At 44.3% G+C, this 17,961-nt stretch overlaps 1 long non-coding RNA gene across 1 annotated transcript; it reads right to left on the bottom strand.

The window, feature by feature from the left end:
* Positions 1 to 54: 54 nt before the first annotated feature.
* Positions 55 to 15,087, bottom strand: LOC119032866. Its single transcript, XR_005079069.1, has 4 exons — positions 14,862 to 15,087; positions 11,748 to 11,879; positions 8,145 to 8,234; positions 55 to 260 (listed from the first exon to the last, which is right to left on the bottom strand). It is a non-coding gene; the product is annotated as an uncharacterized LOC119032866 (long non-coding RNA).
* Between the last annotated feature and the right edge of the window lie 2,874 nt (positions 15,088 to 17,961).

The raw sequence follows: 17,961 nt of genomic DNA, 5'->3' as shown, positions 1-17,961 counted from the left end.
CTTTTCATTAACAATGTCGAAAGTCCTGATTAATCGGTGTTTAATCGCCTTTAATGTCTTAACTAATGCTTGAAGAATTAGTCGGTTAATCTTCAATCAACAGAGAATCAATCGACAATGATTTTAAGAATGTAAATTGCCATATAAATAATTTCAAGTTATGGCTTTTAAGTTGGATTCAGGACACCTGTTGAATTCATGCATGTCTTCCCTGCAGCTCTCTCTTGCTTCAGGTCAAGAAATATTCTGGCACATTTCTCCTGTAAAATACAAATTTAACAAACGACAGAAAACGCTTTATACTGGTACTTCTGCAAACATGAGGGTGGTATTGATCTTCTCATACAGCTCTCAGTAACACAAATTCATGATTTACTTTACTTGGATACTTGACAAAAATGTTGGTCAGTGTGCAAAATGTATTGTGGTCTGATAGCCGACACTAATGGAGACAATCTTAAACAGAATGTGTGGAATTCCAAAACCCTGTTTCCATGTTTTGGTATCTGATCTACGTCGAGCTCTGGCTCTGCATCACCACGTCCACTGTGTTCCAGCGGCTAATGCAAAGTAATTCATACCAGTGTGTTCATGTCATACTTGGAATATTAAAATTCTCAGAACAACACTTCGAGGAAATAACAGCACTGCAGATAGTGACAAAAAACATTTAAGATAATAACAAACCTTTATCCATCATGTAAAGGCTTCAAACTACACTTTTAACTTTCTGGGAAGAGATTTGATACGAGCTGTTTCATGCTGAGAGCACAGCAACCATTGAGACGCATTCATCTCGAGCCAAGCTGTGCAGGCAGTTAACAGTGAGCAATCCTTGTGTACAAATGTATGTGTGTACACATGAGGCTGCGGGAGCTTTGAACATTGTCCTCTTTGGGTGCTGGTGTAACAGACAAAGCAGATGTTGGCTTCATCTGGGAGGATTTGGGGGTTTCAGAGTCATGAAAAGGCCCAGAAACACCAAAGTGACATCAAAGAACCTGCAGTGGTGAAGGCCGACTGTCGTGTCATCTCATGGACAAAAAGCTGCGCTGAGAAAGTAGAATTTGTCTTGGATGGCCGGAATTCAAAGGTAGCTCTAAAATTACAGGGGATCGGTATCCACGGGCAAAAGGGCCTCGTGTAACTGGATTTGGCAGCCTGATGTGATAATGAACACAGCTGGAAACCAAACTGGGACTGAACACAGCCTCCAAGATCGACAGAGGTCAGTCTGAAGACAGGGGATGCAGTATGGAGGCGATTTACAGTGACAAGACGACAAGAGTGTGGAGCCAAACCGGAGGTGATTGTGGAAAGACAAACCAAAAACTGTTTTTGGTGAGTTTTGTTTTGTTTGGGTTGAGCTTGAATGTAGCGTGTTTTCAGAGAGTTAACGAGGCAGTTTGGCTCGTCTTAGTTCAGCAAACTTAGATTCAGAAAGTGTGTGGTTTTACTTTCCTGTTCAGTAAGGAAAATACAAGTTTGAGTAATTTGTTTCCTTACATTTTGTGTATTTATCACACTCACTACTAACAACTAACTAAAGAGGGCTATCAGACTATCGGCTCTATGAGGCAGGACGGGCATCAGAGTACATAGACGTCTTTAAAAAAAAAATTCTGGCATATCTTACAAATTGCTCTTTTAATGGTTCCATCAAGTCTGTTCCTGCTTTCTTGCAAATGACTCCTGGGTGCGACTTGTTTCATTTTCTGCAAAAGGTTTCACGGTTGCGCCAGATGTGAGGAAGGACGACGATCACAAATGAGCAGCCACCTGGATGTTTTAGAATAAACATTTCAGTGAGTCTGACATCAACGCTAATGACGACTTTAAAGCCAGGTCTTTTTATTCCACAATCCCACGCTCCACTTAGTCTCAAACCCCCACCACCACCACCCACCCGCTGCCTCAAAGTACCCTTCGTTACCGTCGAGGGTTGAGAGAGAATATCGAGCTGATGATGGATTCATCTCATCTGTTTCACTCTGCACAGAGCAGGCCTCGCTCGCCCGCTCCCTCTCCTCTCAGCCAGTTTTTGGTCCGAAAAGCAGCCAGAACAGGGCTGACCCGCTCTGTTAGTCACACTCTCCGCGGCCAGCATTGACTCATTCCCAACGCATTTAACCTAGACTTGAACTAAAGCTGAATTAGTCCCAGTGCGCTCACAACGCAGAACCTTTGTCTCCCATTAAAATCTGCCTCCCTCCATGTTCTCTGTCTCTTCTTCTTCTTCTTTTTCCTCCATCTTTGCTCAGGCGGTGTGGTGGCGGTGGCGTCTGGCGATGTGGCACTGGACATGGCCTGCACAACACAGGTTGAGCCGGGTCACGCAGAGGTTTCCCCCCTGAGAGCTCGGCTGTTGCGCCCGAGCCAAATCGGGAGGTCATAGGCTACCTCACACACCCTTCAACCTTTAGCCCTCAGCTCTGACTGCAGGCCGCTCTGATTCCCTGCGACAACCTGCAGAGGACCTGCGGTGATCCCTCCCCCCGACATCCCACCTCAGGGGTCAGCCCGGCCGGCCAGGATCTATTTTAGTGAAAACACACAGTTCAGACAAGAGAGCCTCACCTCCTGCGCAGCGGATTACTGGAGTTCACAGTGATCTGATTGCAGGCAGCTTTGAAGTATCGAGGTTATCGTTCATTCCTGCCACGTCTGTTGTTGTTTCTTTTAACGCCGTGATTAAAGGAATACGTCAAGATTGGTCAGCTAACCTGGGGGGAGATAAGTGTGTGTGTGTGTGTGTGTGTGTGTGTGCCGTTATCATCAGCTGCGTGTCTCCTTTTTAGATGAATGGCTCTGCTGCTCCGCGGTTACGCTTTGTGAGAAGCTATGTTTAGCGGTAATGGATCACTGGCTCAGCTTTATGTGGCCAATGCTTAATTCTATAATGATATATCTGTATATAATTGCACAGTCTGACATGTATGTTTATGCTGATAACAACTTACAGTCCAGGCTGAATATCTCTATATATTATTATATTTGGAGAAGGAGACTAGTATCAGAGATTGGTGTTGAAATGTTGTTGCCTGCTCCAGCACACCTGGGACTATATTTCATGAGTCTCTCCGGGTACGTGGTTTCAGTTTTGTTGACGCAGGTTAAAGCCACGATGTGCAGGATTTGAGGAGAAGATGCTGTTTGGCTTCAAATATGTGTTTTGGTCGACACAAACATGGCAGGAGATGTTCTGAGGTCTCTTTGGAAACATTCGGTTCCACTGTTTCGTCAAAAATACCAGTTGTTTGTTGTGTTTTTCCACCACAAAAAGGCTGGGAATGTTCCCAAGCTCTCCTTTAAATGTATTCAGTGGAGTCACGCTTCCATAAACGTAAAAAACACTGTATCCCGTTGTTTCAAAGTTACAAATGTTGAAACGCAGTCTTGAACTGTTGTCACTGGCTTGGCAGCCTTCTCGTCGAGCTGTAACACCACCACCATACCATCCACCTTCCAGTATGGAAGTCATAAACATCTGGAACATTATCAGCCAACATTTTATTCTTGCGACAGAATAGAATCAGTTCTTTACCAGAGAAGCAAAAAAAAAAAACAAAACAAAAAAACACTGTTTCGCTTTCTTGCAAAAGGATTGCGTGAATAATGAACAAACAAACTGACCTTAAAGGACAACACACTTTCATACTGTTTTACTTTGTTCATATTTGGCGGACCCTGCCACCTGTCCAGATTCAAACAGTGTTCTGGGGACCTTATCTTCCTTTGAGAACAGCTTTTTATTCACTTGTGGAACAAAAATACATATTTCTGATTTGTATTATTATCTCATTAATACTGAGTCTGAATTTCCTCCTCCAGAACCACATTGTGCCCCTTGAATAAGATGTGTGTATGTCTAACATTTCTGATACAGTGAAGAGCTTACTAATTGTAGCCCTAATAAACGTACGTACGTGATTTTGTCACCTGAAGCCAGAATGCGTAGACTATGAATATCTACCACTTTGGTTTCCCCCTGTGTTAATATTAAAAAAATACAGTGGCAGACAGTAATGCACACTGCCGGCCTCCCCACTATAGTCCATCCCTCAGACATTCAGTGGGAGCTCACAGAGCTGCTGCTCTTTCAAACTGAAAGGAGCCAGCTGAAGTGGTTTTGGGCATCTGATTAGGATGCCTCCTGGGAGCCTCCCTTTGCATGTCCACCTGGGAGGAGAGGCTGAGGTAAGACCCTGAAGGAACTCACTTGAGGGATAACATATCTCATCTGGAATGGGAAAGCCTGCGGACATCATGAATACCGCGCCGAGCCTGCTGCCAGCACGACCCGACCGCAGATAAGCAGAAGAAAATAAACGGATGGATGGAGAGTTTAAAAAAATATCTCACTGTTTTCAGTGAGTGACACTAAAATACATCTTTAAAGTAAAAAGAGCATTTTAGCCTCACTTTGACTTTGCTCGGGACCTTTAATTGGGCGTCATCTTTTATCACTTAACGTTCAGTAAAGTGTCCGTTAAAAAGTTACCAGCGGCAGCAGCAGGCGGCAGGTGAGTTTTATAGGCGATGCTCTCATCACTTGAGGGGCTTTCGCTGGCGAATCTCCCCCCTGACCAAAAAAAAAACCTGTTGCGCTCCTTTGAGGGATTTGACCTCCTAGTCAGCTTCACTAAGTGCTGTGGAGCACATGAGCTGCCTGACTCAGACCTGTCAGGAAGTGTTGTGAAGAATGTTACTGAGAGCGAACAGTGTGAATTGATTGCCCTCTGACTGCTGCCAAGCCGCCCTCGGCGTGCCATCCTCCGTGGAGTATGTGTGTGTTTCGGCCTGTCATGCACCCTATATGTGGAGGTAAGGGGGGACATGGCTAATTAAACGGCGTAAAGGCTGTTGAAAGGGGCAGGACACTGCCAGCGCGAGAGGACTTGACATCCATGTGTTCTTGTTTCTCGAGAGCTGGGGCAAGCGTGACGGAAGGAGGAGGCCCCAGGTTGGAGCACCCCGCCTGGCCGCCATAGCTCAGTCAGGAGGGAGGAGGTGGTAAACGGTAATGGAGGAGGGTAGTGTTAATATTAACTGCAATTCCAGACCTTCTTCTGCCAGTCGTTCTCCCCTTTTTTCCCCCCCTCCTCGGCTCTCCAGTCAGCAGAGAGCTCTAAACCCCAACACCCTATCCGACCGCTCTACACACACATACACACATTCCAGGAGAAAGGGATGGGAGCGTGACAATCGGGAAACAACGGCTGTTAGTTACAGAAAATGCATTACGGCGTGAGCCCGGGCAGCAGAGCGGAGGAGAGGAAGTGGTGGGATTACGGCGGGCTTGGACGGGGAGAACGCAAGGGGCCGTTTCCTCCTCCTCCTCCTCCTCTCTGTAGTAAACTGTCCAGATTTACAAGGTCTCCGGGGGAACGCGGGTGCCCCATCCTCGTCCCGTCAAAACCTCGACAGCTCCTGATTTAAAAATAATCCTAAATCAGCGCATGACAGTCGTCAGCAGGGCACAAGGAGGTCAAGAGGAGCCATCGACCGAGGAGGGGAAGGAAAAATCGAATAAGGTGACTGTGTTTGTCAGATAAGATACAAACTTGGTGCTCTCTCTGTATTTAAAAGATCCAATCTGTAATTGCTGCTAAGCGTCCCATTACTGGTGTAAACATGGTGCTTTGGGGGTATTAATGACACTTTTCCTACACTTACATTGATTTTCCGAGGTATGAATCTAATAGCTTGTATGCGACCCACAAGTTTTGTTTACTCCGAGGCTGTGAAGTCAATGCAACAACATCTTTGTTATTCTCCTTATTTTTCTTTCTAATTAACAGGCACGTGGGAAGCTCAGTTCTTGTCTCCTTGATTTGTATCGTGCATCAGTGATGAAGCTAATTATACAGTTTTAATTGGTGTTTGGCTGAATGCAAAAGTAAACGCAGGCTTTTTCCTCTTTAGTCTCCGTTTTCGAGCGCTCGCAAGTGTAACACTGCCTGTGGTTTTGGGTATTTGTTACGTCTCTTTCTGCACAATAGCAACATGACCACGTACAACCATGAGTGTTTCCCAACCTGCAGGTCGGATTCCGACAGTTGGAGAGTCGCAGTCGCACAGTTTTCTTGAGGGATTATAACTGACATTTCTTTTAACACCTGCAAATAAGTGGTTCAGATAATCCACAGACTTTGTTGTGATTCATGCAGGAACTATTTTTTCTGTCTTTCAGGCTGAGCAGGTTAGTCATCCAAATGGACCTCAGTTAACTTTCCTGTTTCACGTTAAATTCAAATGTGCTTGCTTTGTCTTTGTTGAAAAGAAAAAAAAAGGATAGCAAGATGGTTAAACGACGATTCTGGGGAACCTCTAAAAGTCCAGACCTCGGCTGTGTGGTCAGCTGAACATCAACAATATCACCTACGTCTGTTCAAAGGTAACATAACAAGGTAAAGTCACATTATATTGATGCCTTCACAGATAAGTCACATGGTATACAGTCACATCTGATGTCAGCAAAACCCTTGTGAATTTCTGGAAAGACACATCGCTGTTGAAATGTGTCTCGTTGGTGCTTTGAACACCACGAACTGAGTGTCGTCTAGTTTCTTAACATTTGAGAAAAAAGATCTAGATCAACCCCCACTTGTTTCTTGCACCACACTTTGCTGAAGCAATCTCACCGATTTCCAGCTCAGACGCCAAACAATTATCAACGAGGGGGCAAGAAGTTTTCACAGCTGGGAACTCCTCCATGCATCGGACCTTCTGTTAGCCACCCATTGGCAATTTACTCTGAGTGAAATGAAACACTCCGAAAATACGTTTTATTTTCCTATTGACACCTGATGTGACAGTGCAGAGTTGAAGGTGAGGCGCTAATGTTGGCTGGAGAGAAACATTGTTGATCACCGTTTTGAAGAAAGTTTCCCGGGATTCGGAAAAAAAACTGCCGTTTTTTTGAGTTTGAAGCAGTGAATCCTCTTGTACAGACAACCGGAGGCTCCACTCATCCACCAGGATGTAGATTCAGTTTGAGCCATTTCCCTGTCTATGTCTATTTATTAAGAGTGAAACACACTTCAGCGCTGAATTCCCAGACCTCAGCAGACACTTTTGTGAACAGAGTGTTTCCATGACTGATAAAAATAAAAGCCAAAACAATAAAAAAGAATGGGACCCATGCTGATATAAACCATAATCACCCAAAGTGAGGCCGTAAGTCTGAAAAGTTTCAGAATCACAACTTTTAAGAAATACAAGGAAAACTTTCCTCATCAAGCTGCATGAAGCCTCCAGTCTCACACCGCCTCTCGTCTTCTACGCCTGACAGAGTGAACATATTTCTCCCTGCGGCCCTTATAGCAGTAAATAATAGCATTTCACTATCTCCCCTCTCTCTCCCGTTCCAGCTACTGCTCCGCTGATGTATGTTTTTTTTTTTTTTTCACTGTGGCGGCGGCACCTCAAGCTGGATGCGCTCCGGCTGCCCGCCAGCTTTTCTCCTGTGATCACCGCAGGCCTCGGAAGACCGCTTCAACAGAGACAGGAAGCAGTTCATAGCACGGGTCGCGACCCCTCTCATTCAGCCCCATGAGTCAAGCAGGGCCCACCCCAGCGAAACACCAGGAAAAGTTCCGGTCCCATCAACAAGGTGTGGAAGGATACTCGGGAGGGAGGAGGGCAGGGAGACTCCTCGTTCTCTCCGTGCACATCTGTATGCATGTGTGTGTGAGACAGGAGGAGGAGAGAGAGGCGCACATCTGTCGAGCGGTAGCCGTGTAACATTATTACACACGAGGTTCCAGAGAGGCGCACCTAAACACTGCTACAGCTGCATCTAATACAAGCAGGGAAACTACTGTACGGGCTGCCGTTGTACAAACAGCGAACACTCACGGGTCCCTCTGGACGTCCGATCAGAGGCTTCCGGGCCCAGAACACAGTCTGAAGCTGCAGGGTGGATGTGTTCCTGCAGGCTTGTAGTAAAAACAGACTCTCCTGAAAGGTTTTTTTTGGCAGAATCTGCTGCTGTCTTGCAACTCGAATACAAGCATTTTCTGATTTGCTGCACATGTACGTCACGTAAAGTCACGTCGCGTTCTCTGTGTTTATCTGATGATAATAAGAATCCAAATACAGCTGAGGCTCCATGATTAATTAATAGGAACTAACTAACTTACCTTAAAGAGACGATGTACGAGCAGAAACGTGCCTGTGAAGTCCCACGGTCCCTGAAGCGACGCGTCATGACTGGACTTGCCCCGACTTGTCTGGAGGTTGGGAAAACAAAAACACAAGCTGTGGATGGATGATGGCTTTAAATCTGAGTCGAAGCAACCTGTCTCATCTATTTGCTTCAAAGATGTTATGAAATGATGCCAAGGCGCACAGAAATATATTAAAACGTGAATTTTTCTATGTTAAAACATTATATGATCATGTTACAGCGTGAAATATTTCAGGTTATAACGTGATAATTTGTTATAGTTATATTTTATGTTAACGTGAATTGTTTCACACTGTAACATGATACAAATAAAATAAATAAAACATGAAAATATCCTGTCACGTAATTATATGATAACGTATAGTGCGATAAATGATCGAGATTATGTGAAAGCATGTTGTTATGACACAAAATATTTCATAACGTGATGGTTTTCTCACCACAACGTGAAAATATAATGTGAATATGACATTTTTATGATGACAAATGTTTCATGTTATCAAAATAAATGATCATGTTATAACATTTCTATTTATAACATCTAAAATTATTATTACATAAAATGTTCCATGTAAAACATTCATAACAAGATATATAGTTAATTATAACAAGTTTCTTGCTATGAAATCACAAGTTATTACGCTAAAACACAAAACGTATTTTATAACAATAGACATAAAATCTTACATATTATATTAAGATATTATTATAGAAGCATTATAACACATTTATAGCATGTTACTTCTTTGAAACATGAAACAGAAACAGGTTATAACATTAATAGAGATCAATATCATGTTTTTATGACAAGAAACATTGTTTTCATACTGAAATAATGCACAAACAACATGAAACTAATCCTTTTTCCTTTTCCCAACCGTGAATTATTGACACCAACAAAGTTAATTAAGCAACACAGTTGATGTTGTTTTGAAAAACAGGACTCTGCTGGATGTGATCTTCTTTTGTTAAAAAAAAAAAAGAGAAAACTTTCTGTTTATAGGACAAAAGAATTGAGTCCACAGAGGAAAAGCAGATGAGTCATTATCTTGGCTGACAAACGGTTCTCAGCGAAAAGCTCCACACGCTGCCAATTTCTGATGTTTAGGGAGAGCGGACAACACTTACAGTCCGTAATGGAAGCGGCTGGAAACGTAGGAGAGCGCCACTTAAATCGAAATTGCGCATAAAGAAAAATGTAACTCCCGAGTTAATGTTTAAGGGATTATATGAGAGAGTTACTTAGCCGCAGGAACGAGACAGTAAAAGTCTGTGTGCTTTCACTCTATTAGCCTGCAAAAAAATAAACCACTTGCTGAGTTGTGAGCGAGTTTTTGTGCCAGAGCTTCGGGGTTTTTTGGCCAAAGTGCGGAGCTGATGTCATGGGAGCTCGGTCCGTGTTCGTGTTGGACCACATCTGATATTTCACTTTAATGGAGGGGTGTTAATGGCGTTGGGGAAGGCCGCAGGAACACGGGAGAGAGAGAAAGGAGAGATTATTTGGTGGAAAAAAAGACTGTAGCGGTATTTCTTTTCCTGTCTCCGTCCAAGTAAATCCCCAGGAGCCTATAGGTTTCTGTCTCTGTTCTGACTTCAACCTCTCAGATAATCTATACTTAATAGTTTCTTCCCTGAGACTGAATTATTCAGCCTACCCAGACATCTCTAACCTCTGGCGGGTTTTGTAGCGTCCCAGATAAAATTGTGATATCGGCACTGAGCAGCGTTTCACATGTGATAAGAATGAAGCCTCAGAGCTCGTTGGCTCCCTAAAGCCACCGTGGTCTCGGTACCAGTTAGCACTTATCTCATCATTAGTTTTTTTTTTAATATTCAGTTAATGTTCTTCATTAGTCTGCAGAGCTTTTGCTTGATACACGACTCCAAACGTTTGTCTGCTGGATGAAGCTACGGGAAAGTAACTGACCTATAGCTAAGATTTGCTAATGCTAACGTACGCCGTAAGCATCTAATTCTCATACACCATGTATGCGATTTCCAATATTAACAGAACAGATTAAGTGAGTTTGTGTGAACCTGTCGTGCAGCTGTTGATTTCAGACATGAGCGTAGATCTCCACGTGGTGGTGACCAACGCGGCACAAACCTGGACATCATTTCTACACGATCATGTGTAAAGTTTAAGCACCAGGTTCCTGATGGGTTCGATCAGATATTCATGCTTTACAGGAAGAGCGCCAGGATTTGAAGCAAACTTCTGCAGTGGCCAAACTGTGACACTACATCACGTGATGCACTGGTGCCCAAAAAGACTTTCTTACATTGTGAAAGAAGCAGCTGGAGAGTCTAGAAGAACTGTGAGATTAAATCATTTCATCTCTACTCAAGTTAGCTGGGTGCTAAACCGGAAGCTAGCCGGCTCGATCAGCTAAGGTCCCGGTCATTTTACAGCTGGGAGGTCGATGCACACTGTTGGTTACGTCCTCAGCCCCAAATGGCCAAAATAAGATGCAAAACAGTGATTTTGCTTTAAGGTTTTTTTGCTTTAATGATTGTGTTTTTTTGTTTAGTCATGTCATCATCCCGCCTGCACTGTAATTCTATCCTCGATCTGCTTTTTACGGTGATACGAATCATCTTTTTTTTTTTTTTTTTTTTAACAAACGAGCCGGTTTCTCTCCTGTTGAATTCATCCCCTGGCAGTTCTGGTATGTGTCCTCTTCTGCCAGCTGTTTTCTTTTCCTGAGGTAAATCTCTATAAATCAATGGAAGTTAATCTGCTGAGAAGATTGTGTGCTCGCTCGGGCTGTGGGGGCACTCCATCTCCATTGGTTACAGAGCATCCATCAAGCCCTCAATGAAGGCTCAGCGGAGCAGTGACATCCCGATCCCCTCTAACCCCATCACCCCCGAGCCCACCACCCCCACCCCCCAAAAATACCCCTCCTCTCAATGCTTCATATCCTTCTCAGGATAATGAGGTTGTGAAGATTGATTTTATGCGGAGGAGGTGAGGCTCGATCAGCTACAGAAACACATCGTATCAGTTGTTATCTGCTAGTTAAGTCTCGCACTCCGTATCCGCTTCGTATCTTTATCGTGATGTCCTCTTCGGCCCCGGCTGTGAAGCATATTCTTCCTCCAGCGTTGTCTCAAGGGCGGCAGCGTCTCTCTGCATTGGAAAGTCGATCTGATTACCCTGTCATTCATCATGTAACTTTAACTCCGGGGGGCACGGTGAAGTGAAGTGAAGACTTCTTCCCGGTGATATAATGCCGGGCCGGGCCATGGGTGCAAATCATCTTTCGCGCTCGAAACACTCGCTCGCTTGAAATTCCACACATTCTGTCCAGGAGTGTCTCTGCGGATGTGTCTCACCTGGCACAATGGCTTCAGTACCGCACGCACGTACACACTTATTATATGCAGATACACGCTGCAGAGAACTGAGTGGGTGAAATGGAAAAGTTCCACCGTGTGTGTGAGGAAACTTCACGAGAGGTAAAAGGGGGAATTGTGACCCTCGTGGTGACCGAAGTCATTTCAGAGGACAAACAGGAGAGCAGATAGAGGGAGAAGAAGAGTGAGAGCTCACCGTAGGTTTCCTTGGTTTGAACCTCAGATGACCCTGTTGTGTTTACCCAGGTTGTCCTGTGGCTCCTCCCTCTTTACCCACCATGCCAGACCTCCTTCGTTTGGATCTGTTGACCGTCTCCCAGGTGAGGACCTTTGTTGACAGGGAAAATATTTCCTAAACGAGACGACAAATGCTGAAATAATACAGCCAGGCCTTCGACGAGCTGATTCTTAGAGTGATGCTGCACCAACCACCAGCCTGGTAGCTTGTTAGCTCTGATGATCTGTGCTTACACCTCTGCATGCTGTGTCAGGGGGTGTTAATGCCAGGTCTGAATCTACTAACCGGGACAATTGTAGGACTTTGTTATCATCTTAACACGCAGAAATGTTAGCATGAGACATCAGAGCTAACAAGCTACCTGACTGGCAGTTGGTATCACTTAAGAATCAGCTTGGCTCAGTGAGACTGTGGCTCTGTGAGACTCTCTACGTGTCTCGTCTCAGTGCCTCCCTCCGCCATGCTAACACAGAGCTACAGTAGCTTACACTAGTGAAGAAACAGAACAGAAATCTAGCTATGTGACTCAGGCAGAGATGTTTTAAAGCCTCTGACTTCCCTCCTCACTCTCTGACTCTTGTCATGGCGACAGGCGACAAAATGAAACGTTGGTCAAAATGACAGATTTTTGTCAGATTTTGAACACTGTTGGAAACATTTGGGATTAAGTAACAAAACATTCAGTGCAGGTGAGGCTGTTTTTAGACATTTAGATGCAGAAGCGATACTTATTTTTAGGTAAAACACTGGGAGTATTCATTAGTACATGCATGGCTATGAGTAAATCTTAACTGTACTACATAAACATTTTTATTTTGTGATGTTACAAGTGACATTTAGCAGATGTTTTTCTGATTAAGATATATCAGACATCTTTGTTAAAACTGGACCAGTTGTGTTACATATACATAGAGCTGCACTTCTTCTTTTTCAGTAATCTTAAAAAATTGGTCATCCATTTCATTTGCTGTCAACAGTCAAGGAACTGCTTCATCACCAAACATATTTTTGACAAGTGTGCTGCATGTTTCAGGCCACAGCGGGTTTTGCGGTGCTGCTGGTGTGATCGTATCCTCGCTCAGACTCAGCTGCTGGGTGACACTCTTCCCCCGGGTTTTAGGGAGGCTGTTTTTGAAAGCAGGTCAGCGGGGACCACACGGGGAGACGGAATCAAGGAAAACATGTCTGACAAACACAACCAACAACCGCTGACGTCGCCTTTCATCTGCCTCAAATCCAGTACGGAGGAGAAGGAAAGGAAAGCTCTGGAATCAGCGTGTCCACTGGGTCTATTTCACATAACGATGAATTCAGGGTGCTAAGTAAAGACATGCATTCCTTTGTCAAGCACCGCTAAGAGTGGGTCAGGCGGGTCAGTGCTGGACAGAAAAAAAAAAGAAAAAAGGGGGGAATCACTGATCCAAGATGACTCCATTCCCTCCTATTGTTCATCACTCTGACCGTCTTCTTTCCATCCGAGAAGCATGACTCAAAACTCAAACATCGGCCCCGGAGGAGCTCCTCACTCACAAAGAATGTCCAAATGAGCGCGAGGCTCTTAAACATCAGCGCTGCTCTCTTATAACAATGTCTGAAAACCCCTCTGAAAGGGGCGAACACACAGAATAAGCATACGGAGGCTTGATTTTCAGCCAGCAGCGGAACTGGGCTGGTGGGAAAACCGAAAATAAACGTCTATTAGCAGTTTAAAGTTACACTTCGTGTTTTGATAATTTGACTGGGAGCCAGAGGAAGGTTTAGTTCTAATGGCGCTGGAGCCGCACTCTTGTGATGGGCCCCCGGTATGGTGATTAGCTCGGGTGGGGGGGGTTTACAGATGAAACCCCCGGGCGGCGCAGGGTTTCAGCTCCCCGCTGGCGTAAACTGTGGGTGGCGAGGAGATAAAACACGAGGCAGACTGTGGGTTGTTTACGCTGCCTGTTTGTGGTCTGCATCCATGCAGGGGCGTGTGTGCCCCTTATGTCTCCTCAGTGTGGCAGGGGGATGCTAAAATCCTCCCACGCAAGGACAGAGGCGTAACGACGCAGCTTTTGTTTTACACCCAGTTGAAACATCTAGTTTACTGTCTGAGAAAAAGACGTTTTTAAGCTCATGGAAATTGATTTTGCCCAGTGTGACAGTCCACCTGGGGAGACGCGACTAAGTATTCTCCACTTGGAGGTCCCCATGGTTAAGTATGGGGGGTCCCCCCTGCTCCACCTGTCCCCCTGCCCCAGGCACCCAGGGTCAGCCTGCCAGAGAGGTGGTCCCTCCCTGGCTCCATCCACACCGCGGCCCACCCTATCGACGCTAAACAGTGTGAAACAACACATTAACCAGCGGCCTGTCCAAATGTCAGCCGGGACAAGTGCTCGCTTTAAAAAAGAAAAAAAAAAAAACGACCACCACGCGTCCAGTTATCTAGTTGTGTGGTCCCGTCACCGCCCCCCACCCAACATGAAGACGTGTTGTTGACGGATTGTTTTGTTGGGTTGTTGTCGTAACCTGCGTTAAAACGTCTGCCGAGCCACAACTGAATCATCGCCCGGGGTAAAAATAAAGCGCCGTTACGACCGAGGACTGGAGAGGAATCTGTGTTGATGTTACAGAGCCTGCAGAATTGAATGAAGTGCTGACGTCTGCGTTATATTTAGATACGTTTCTGTCACTGCCATTTGTCCCAATGTTAAACAAACACAACAGGGGTTACACTGTCATTAATGCAGCATCAGGTAGATGGTAAACTGGTGCGTGTGTGGTGAGATGTTAGAGCGATTGTTCAGGCCACCTTCAGAGTCAAGAGCTCAAATTCAAAATTGAACAAGCTGTGGATAGTTTTTGTTGAATGTAACAGATTGTACGTCTTATTAGTGAACTCTTAAATAGCAATCTTATTTATTTTGTGTCTGAAATTAATCTCGAGCGGGAAAAAATACGTTTATCATTATAATTTTTTGAAGCAAGTTCATTTCAGTTGGAAACAAAATCACTTCCTTTTGAAATCTGAAAGGTTTACAGAACACTAGTCATCCTGCAAACAATGTAATACGTAACGTAACTTATTCCACTTACTTTAAGATCACTTTTCCAACAAATGCTTTAAACTGGGCAGTCGAACGAGACCTCATCTTCATCTGAACCACGTTGTCTGGAAATATGCTGAAAGAAAGTGTCCCTGCATGGCAAAAAGATACGAAGCAACAGTTTAAACTTAATATTCTACCTGTAAGGTCTAACCAGAAGTAATATATTTGAAACTTACGAAAAGGGGAACCATTGCTGCATAACTTTACTTTATCCTGTGTAATTTGTTATTCCCCAACACGGCAAAATCAGGGATTAAGACTCGATTTAAGGAAATGACTTGATACTGGTGAGATTTTCCAGTGTCAGCTGAAGATATTGAAATGTTAGTTATATTTATGTTAAAGTTTAGTTCGTTTGGTCGTTTCGTCAACCTGCTGCCACATTTACACAAATACAGTACTTAGACACAAGCTTGAGGTACTTATAGCTTAACTGAGTGCAATTTTATGCCACTTGAAACTGATTCATAGGGAAATATTTGACTTCTACTGAATTCCATTACATTTATCTGACATTAGTAGTAGCTACTAGTTTCTTTACAGATCAGGATTTTTACGCTCAAACACAATAATCGTATAAAACGTGATGTATTACAATGGATTAAACCAGTCAACAGTGTGCAGAATGATATAATGTGATGATAGTTTAATGTTCACAGAGGCCAGTTGTGCAAAATGAGTCCTCTTTTACTTCTGACAACTTTCTCCACTTCTTTGCATTACTTTTTTTTTTTTTTTTTTTTTATCGCTGAAGGCCGTTTTGGAGGGGAGGAAGCTAAAAAGGTCTTAATTAAAGCGTGGAGGCATAATTAAAGCACATTTTCCGTGCATAATTTAGTGCGTCTGACCGCAGAAGGGACGTGTAGGAGAAGTGATGCAGGGGGGCTGAATGTGAATGAAGTCCCAGATCTTTTAAATCCACTGATACGAGCTCCCGGTGTTGATGTATCTATATTGACATAAGTTCGTCTTCCATTAAACTGTTGATACTCGGCTGTCTCTGGCGCTACAAGTTCAATTCTGCAGGGGATTAATATCGCGACACTTTGGTGGTATCGTGCAACCCAAGCCCTCACTACTGTTCCACACATAAATCTCACAGAGCGTGACTAACCCGGCGGTAACAGGAGCCGGGCTCGGCGGTCCCCGCGGACCCCGGGCCTGCATGTCAGTGTTTTAGACCCGCTATAGGCTGTAAGGACCCGGCCCCAGAACCTCCCCGGGCCCCCGAGGACCCTGTGAAACCAAACAGTGAGGTCAGCTCTGGGCTCCCATCTCACAGCGAGGATTACACTCACACATAACACCGAGACCGCTGAGACTGCACACGGATTAAGTCATTAAGGGTAACCATCCCACTCGAACCCCGGCCAGGGACTTTCTCTGGAAAAAAGATATTCTCTTCTCACAGCAATTGATTTTCTATCTGTGAGCAGAGCTGGCAGGCGCGGCCTGACCTTTTTACTGTGGACGGACAATTAATTCCTACGGCGGATTACGACTCATTATATTCTTCGTCAACCTTCTTCCTCCGCGATAACGTCGTTCTCCCGCGAACGACTTCCTCAGACAGTGAAATAAAATAGCGGCGAAGTGCAGACGGATGCTCCCCTATCAACAATACTGCACCCGCCTGACCGTTTCCCTGCATGCACCTGCACTGCTGTTACACACACACACAGTGAAACTCAAGCTCCAATAACTTCCACAACAGTAACACTAGATTTTTTATTGTATCAAACAGGTGGTGATGACCTTCAGGGCCCGATGGCATGCACGGGCTCTGAGGCCCGGCGTCAGACTCGTGTGTTTGTGTCTGCTCTGCATGTGTGTGTGTGTGTGTGTGTATGTGTGTGCACGTGTGGCACCACGGACGGGACAGCTGATCGTCGGGTCTCAGCCTGTTGTTTGGCTTTTGTTGTTACCATGAGCACATGAAGGATCGGAGCGCCATCGACCACATCACATCACATCACATCACATCACCAGAAACACACACATGGTTAACACGCACACACACACACGCACAGAATCATCAATGCTCAATTACCGTCTGCTGTGTTTGGACAGTAACGGTAGTCTGGAGGGTCCTCGGGCGCTTGGAGAGCAAACCTGTTGAGAATAATTCACGCCAGTGTCAGAAAGTGGGAATCTCAGGATTCTCTTACATTTTGTTGGGCCACACACGTTTGTATTCACGCAGCCTTCGGCCCATTTGTCAACATTATAGGGATCAATTGTAAATCACGTTACATTTATTGCTTTCAGCCGAGTCGTATGATCATAAATATTGTCGTGAGAGGACAATGGGATGGCTGTTTGTTGGGGTTATTTTACATGATCCATGACCACACTGACTGATTACATTAATCCTGATAAGCTCTGTTGTCCATCACTGATACCAAAACGAATGATTAATCTACACTTTAATCTGGAAAATGTTTTAAATGACGGCATTTTAAGCCTACGTATGATTCAACTTTCATTTTTAAATTCTGAATAACACTGTCGTAACACTTACGTACGTACGTATAGATGTGTGGAACAGCTCTCAGTGCTCATGCTGACATAAGTTAAGTTTAATACATTACCTGCTATTAACGTCCACAATTTTAGCATTTTATAGCATCAGCAGAGTTAACATGTATGTTGAAAAGAGGATCCTGCTCAATATCAGACAGTTTTCACGGTTAATTGTAGAGCAATAACTTGGTAAAACGTTCTAGCTCATACAACTTTACCAATTCAGATATTATCAGATTCCTGACTTTTCAAAAGGTGCCATTTGTACAAAAAGTTGATTTTTGAGTCTCCAGCTCGTCTGAAACTTTGAGGTGTCCTACAATCCCAAAGCGAGGAGTCCATAATGAAACTCAAAAACCAACTTGTCTCACAAATAGGAAAGTAAAATCGTTTTTTAACAATTCACAGTGTAGTTATAGCACAATTTCTTGACCGAGACCCAGATATTTGTTTATTCCATGTCAGTATCTTTCTTGTCAGCCCATTTTCTTTCATATCAACTAACCGGTCTCATAACAGAGCTATGAATATCGTCAGAAAGCCTCACACAGTTCCCGAATATT

Source organism: Acanthopagrus latus, chromosome 14 (assembly GCF_904848185.1).
Source record: "Acanthopagrus latus isolate v.2019 chromosome 14, fAcaLat1.1, whole genome shotgun sequence".
Lineage (NCBI taxonomy): Eukaryota > Metazoa > Chordata > Actinopteri > Spariformes > Sparidae > Acanthopagrus > Acanthopagrus latus.
Note: the sequence above shows the minus strand (reverse complement) of the source record. Positions and strands in the feature narration are given on the sequence as shown.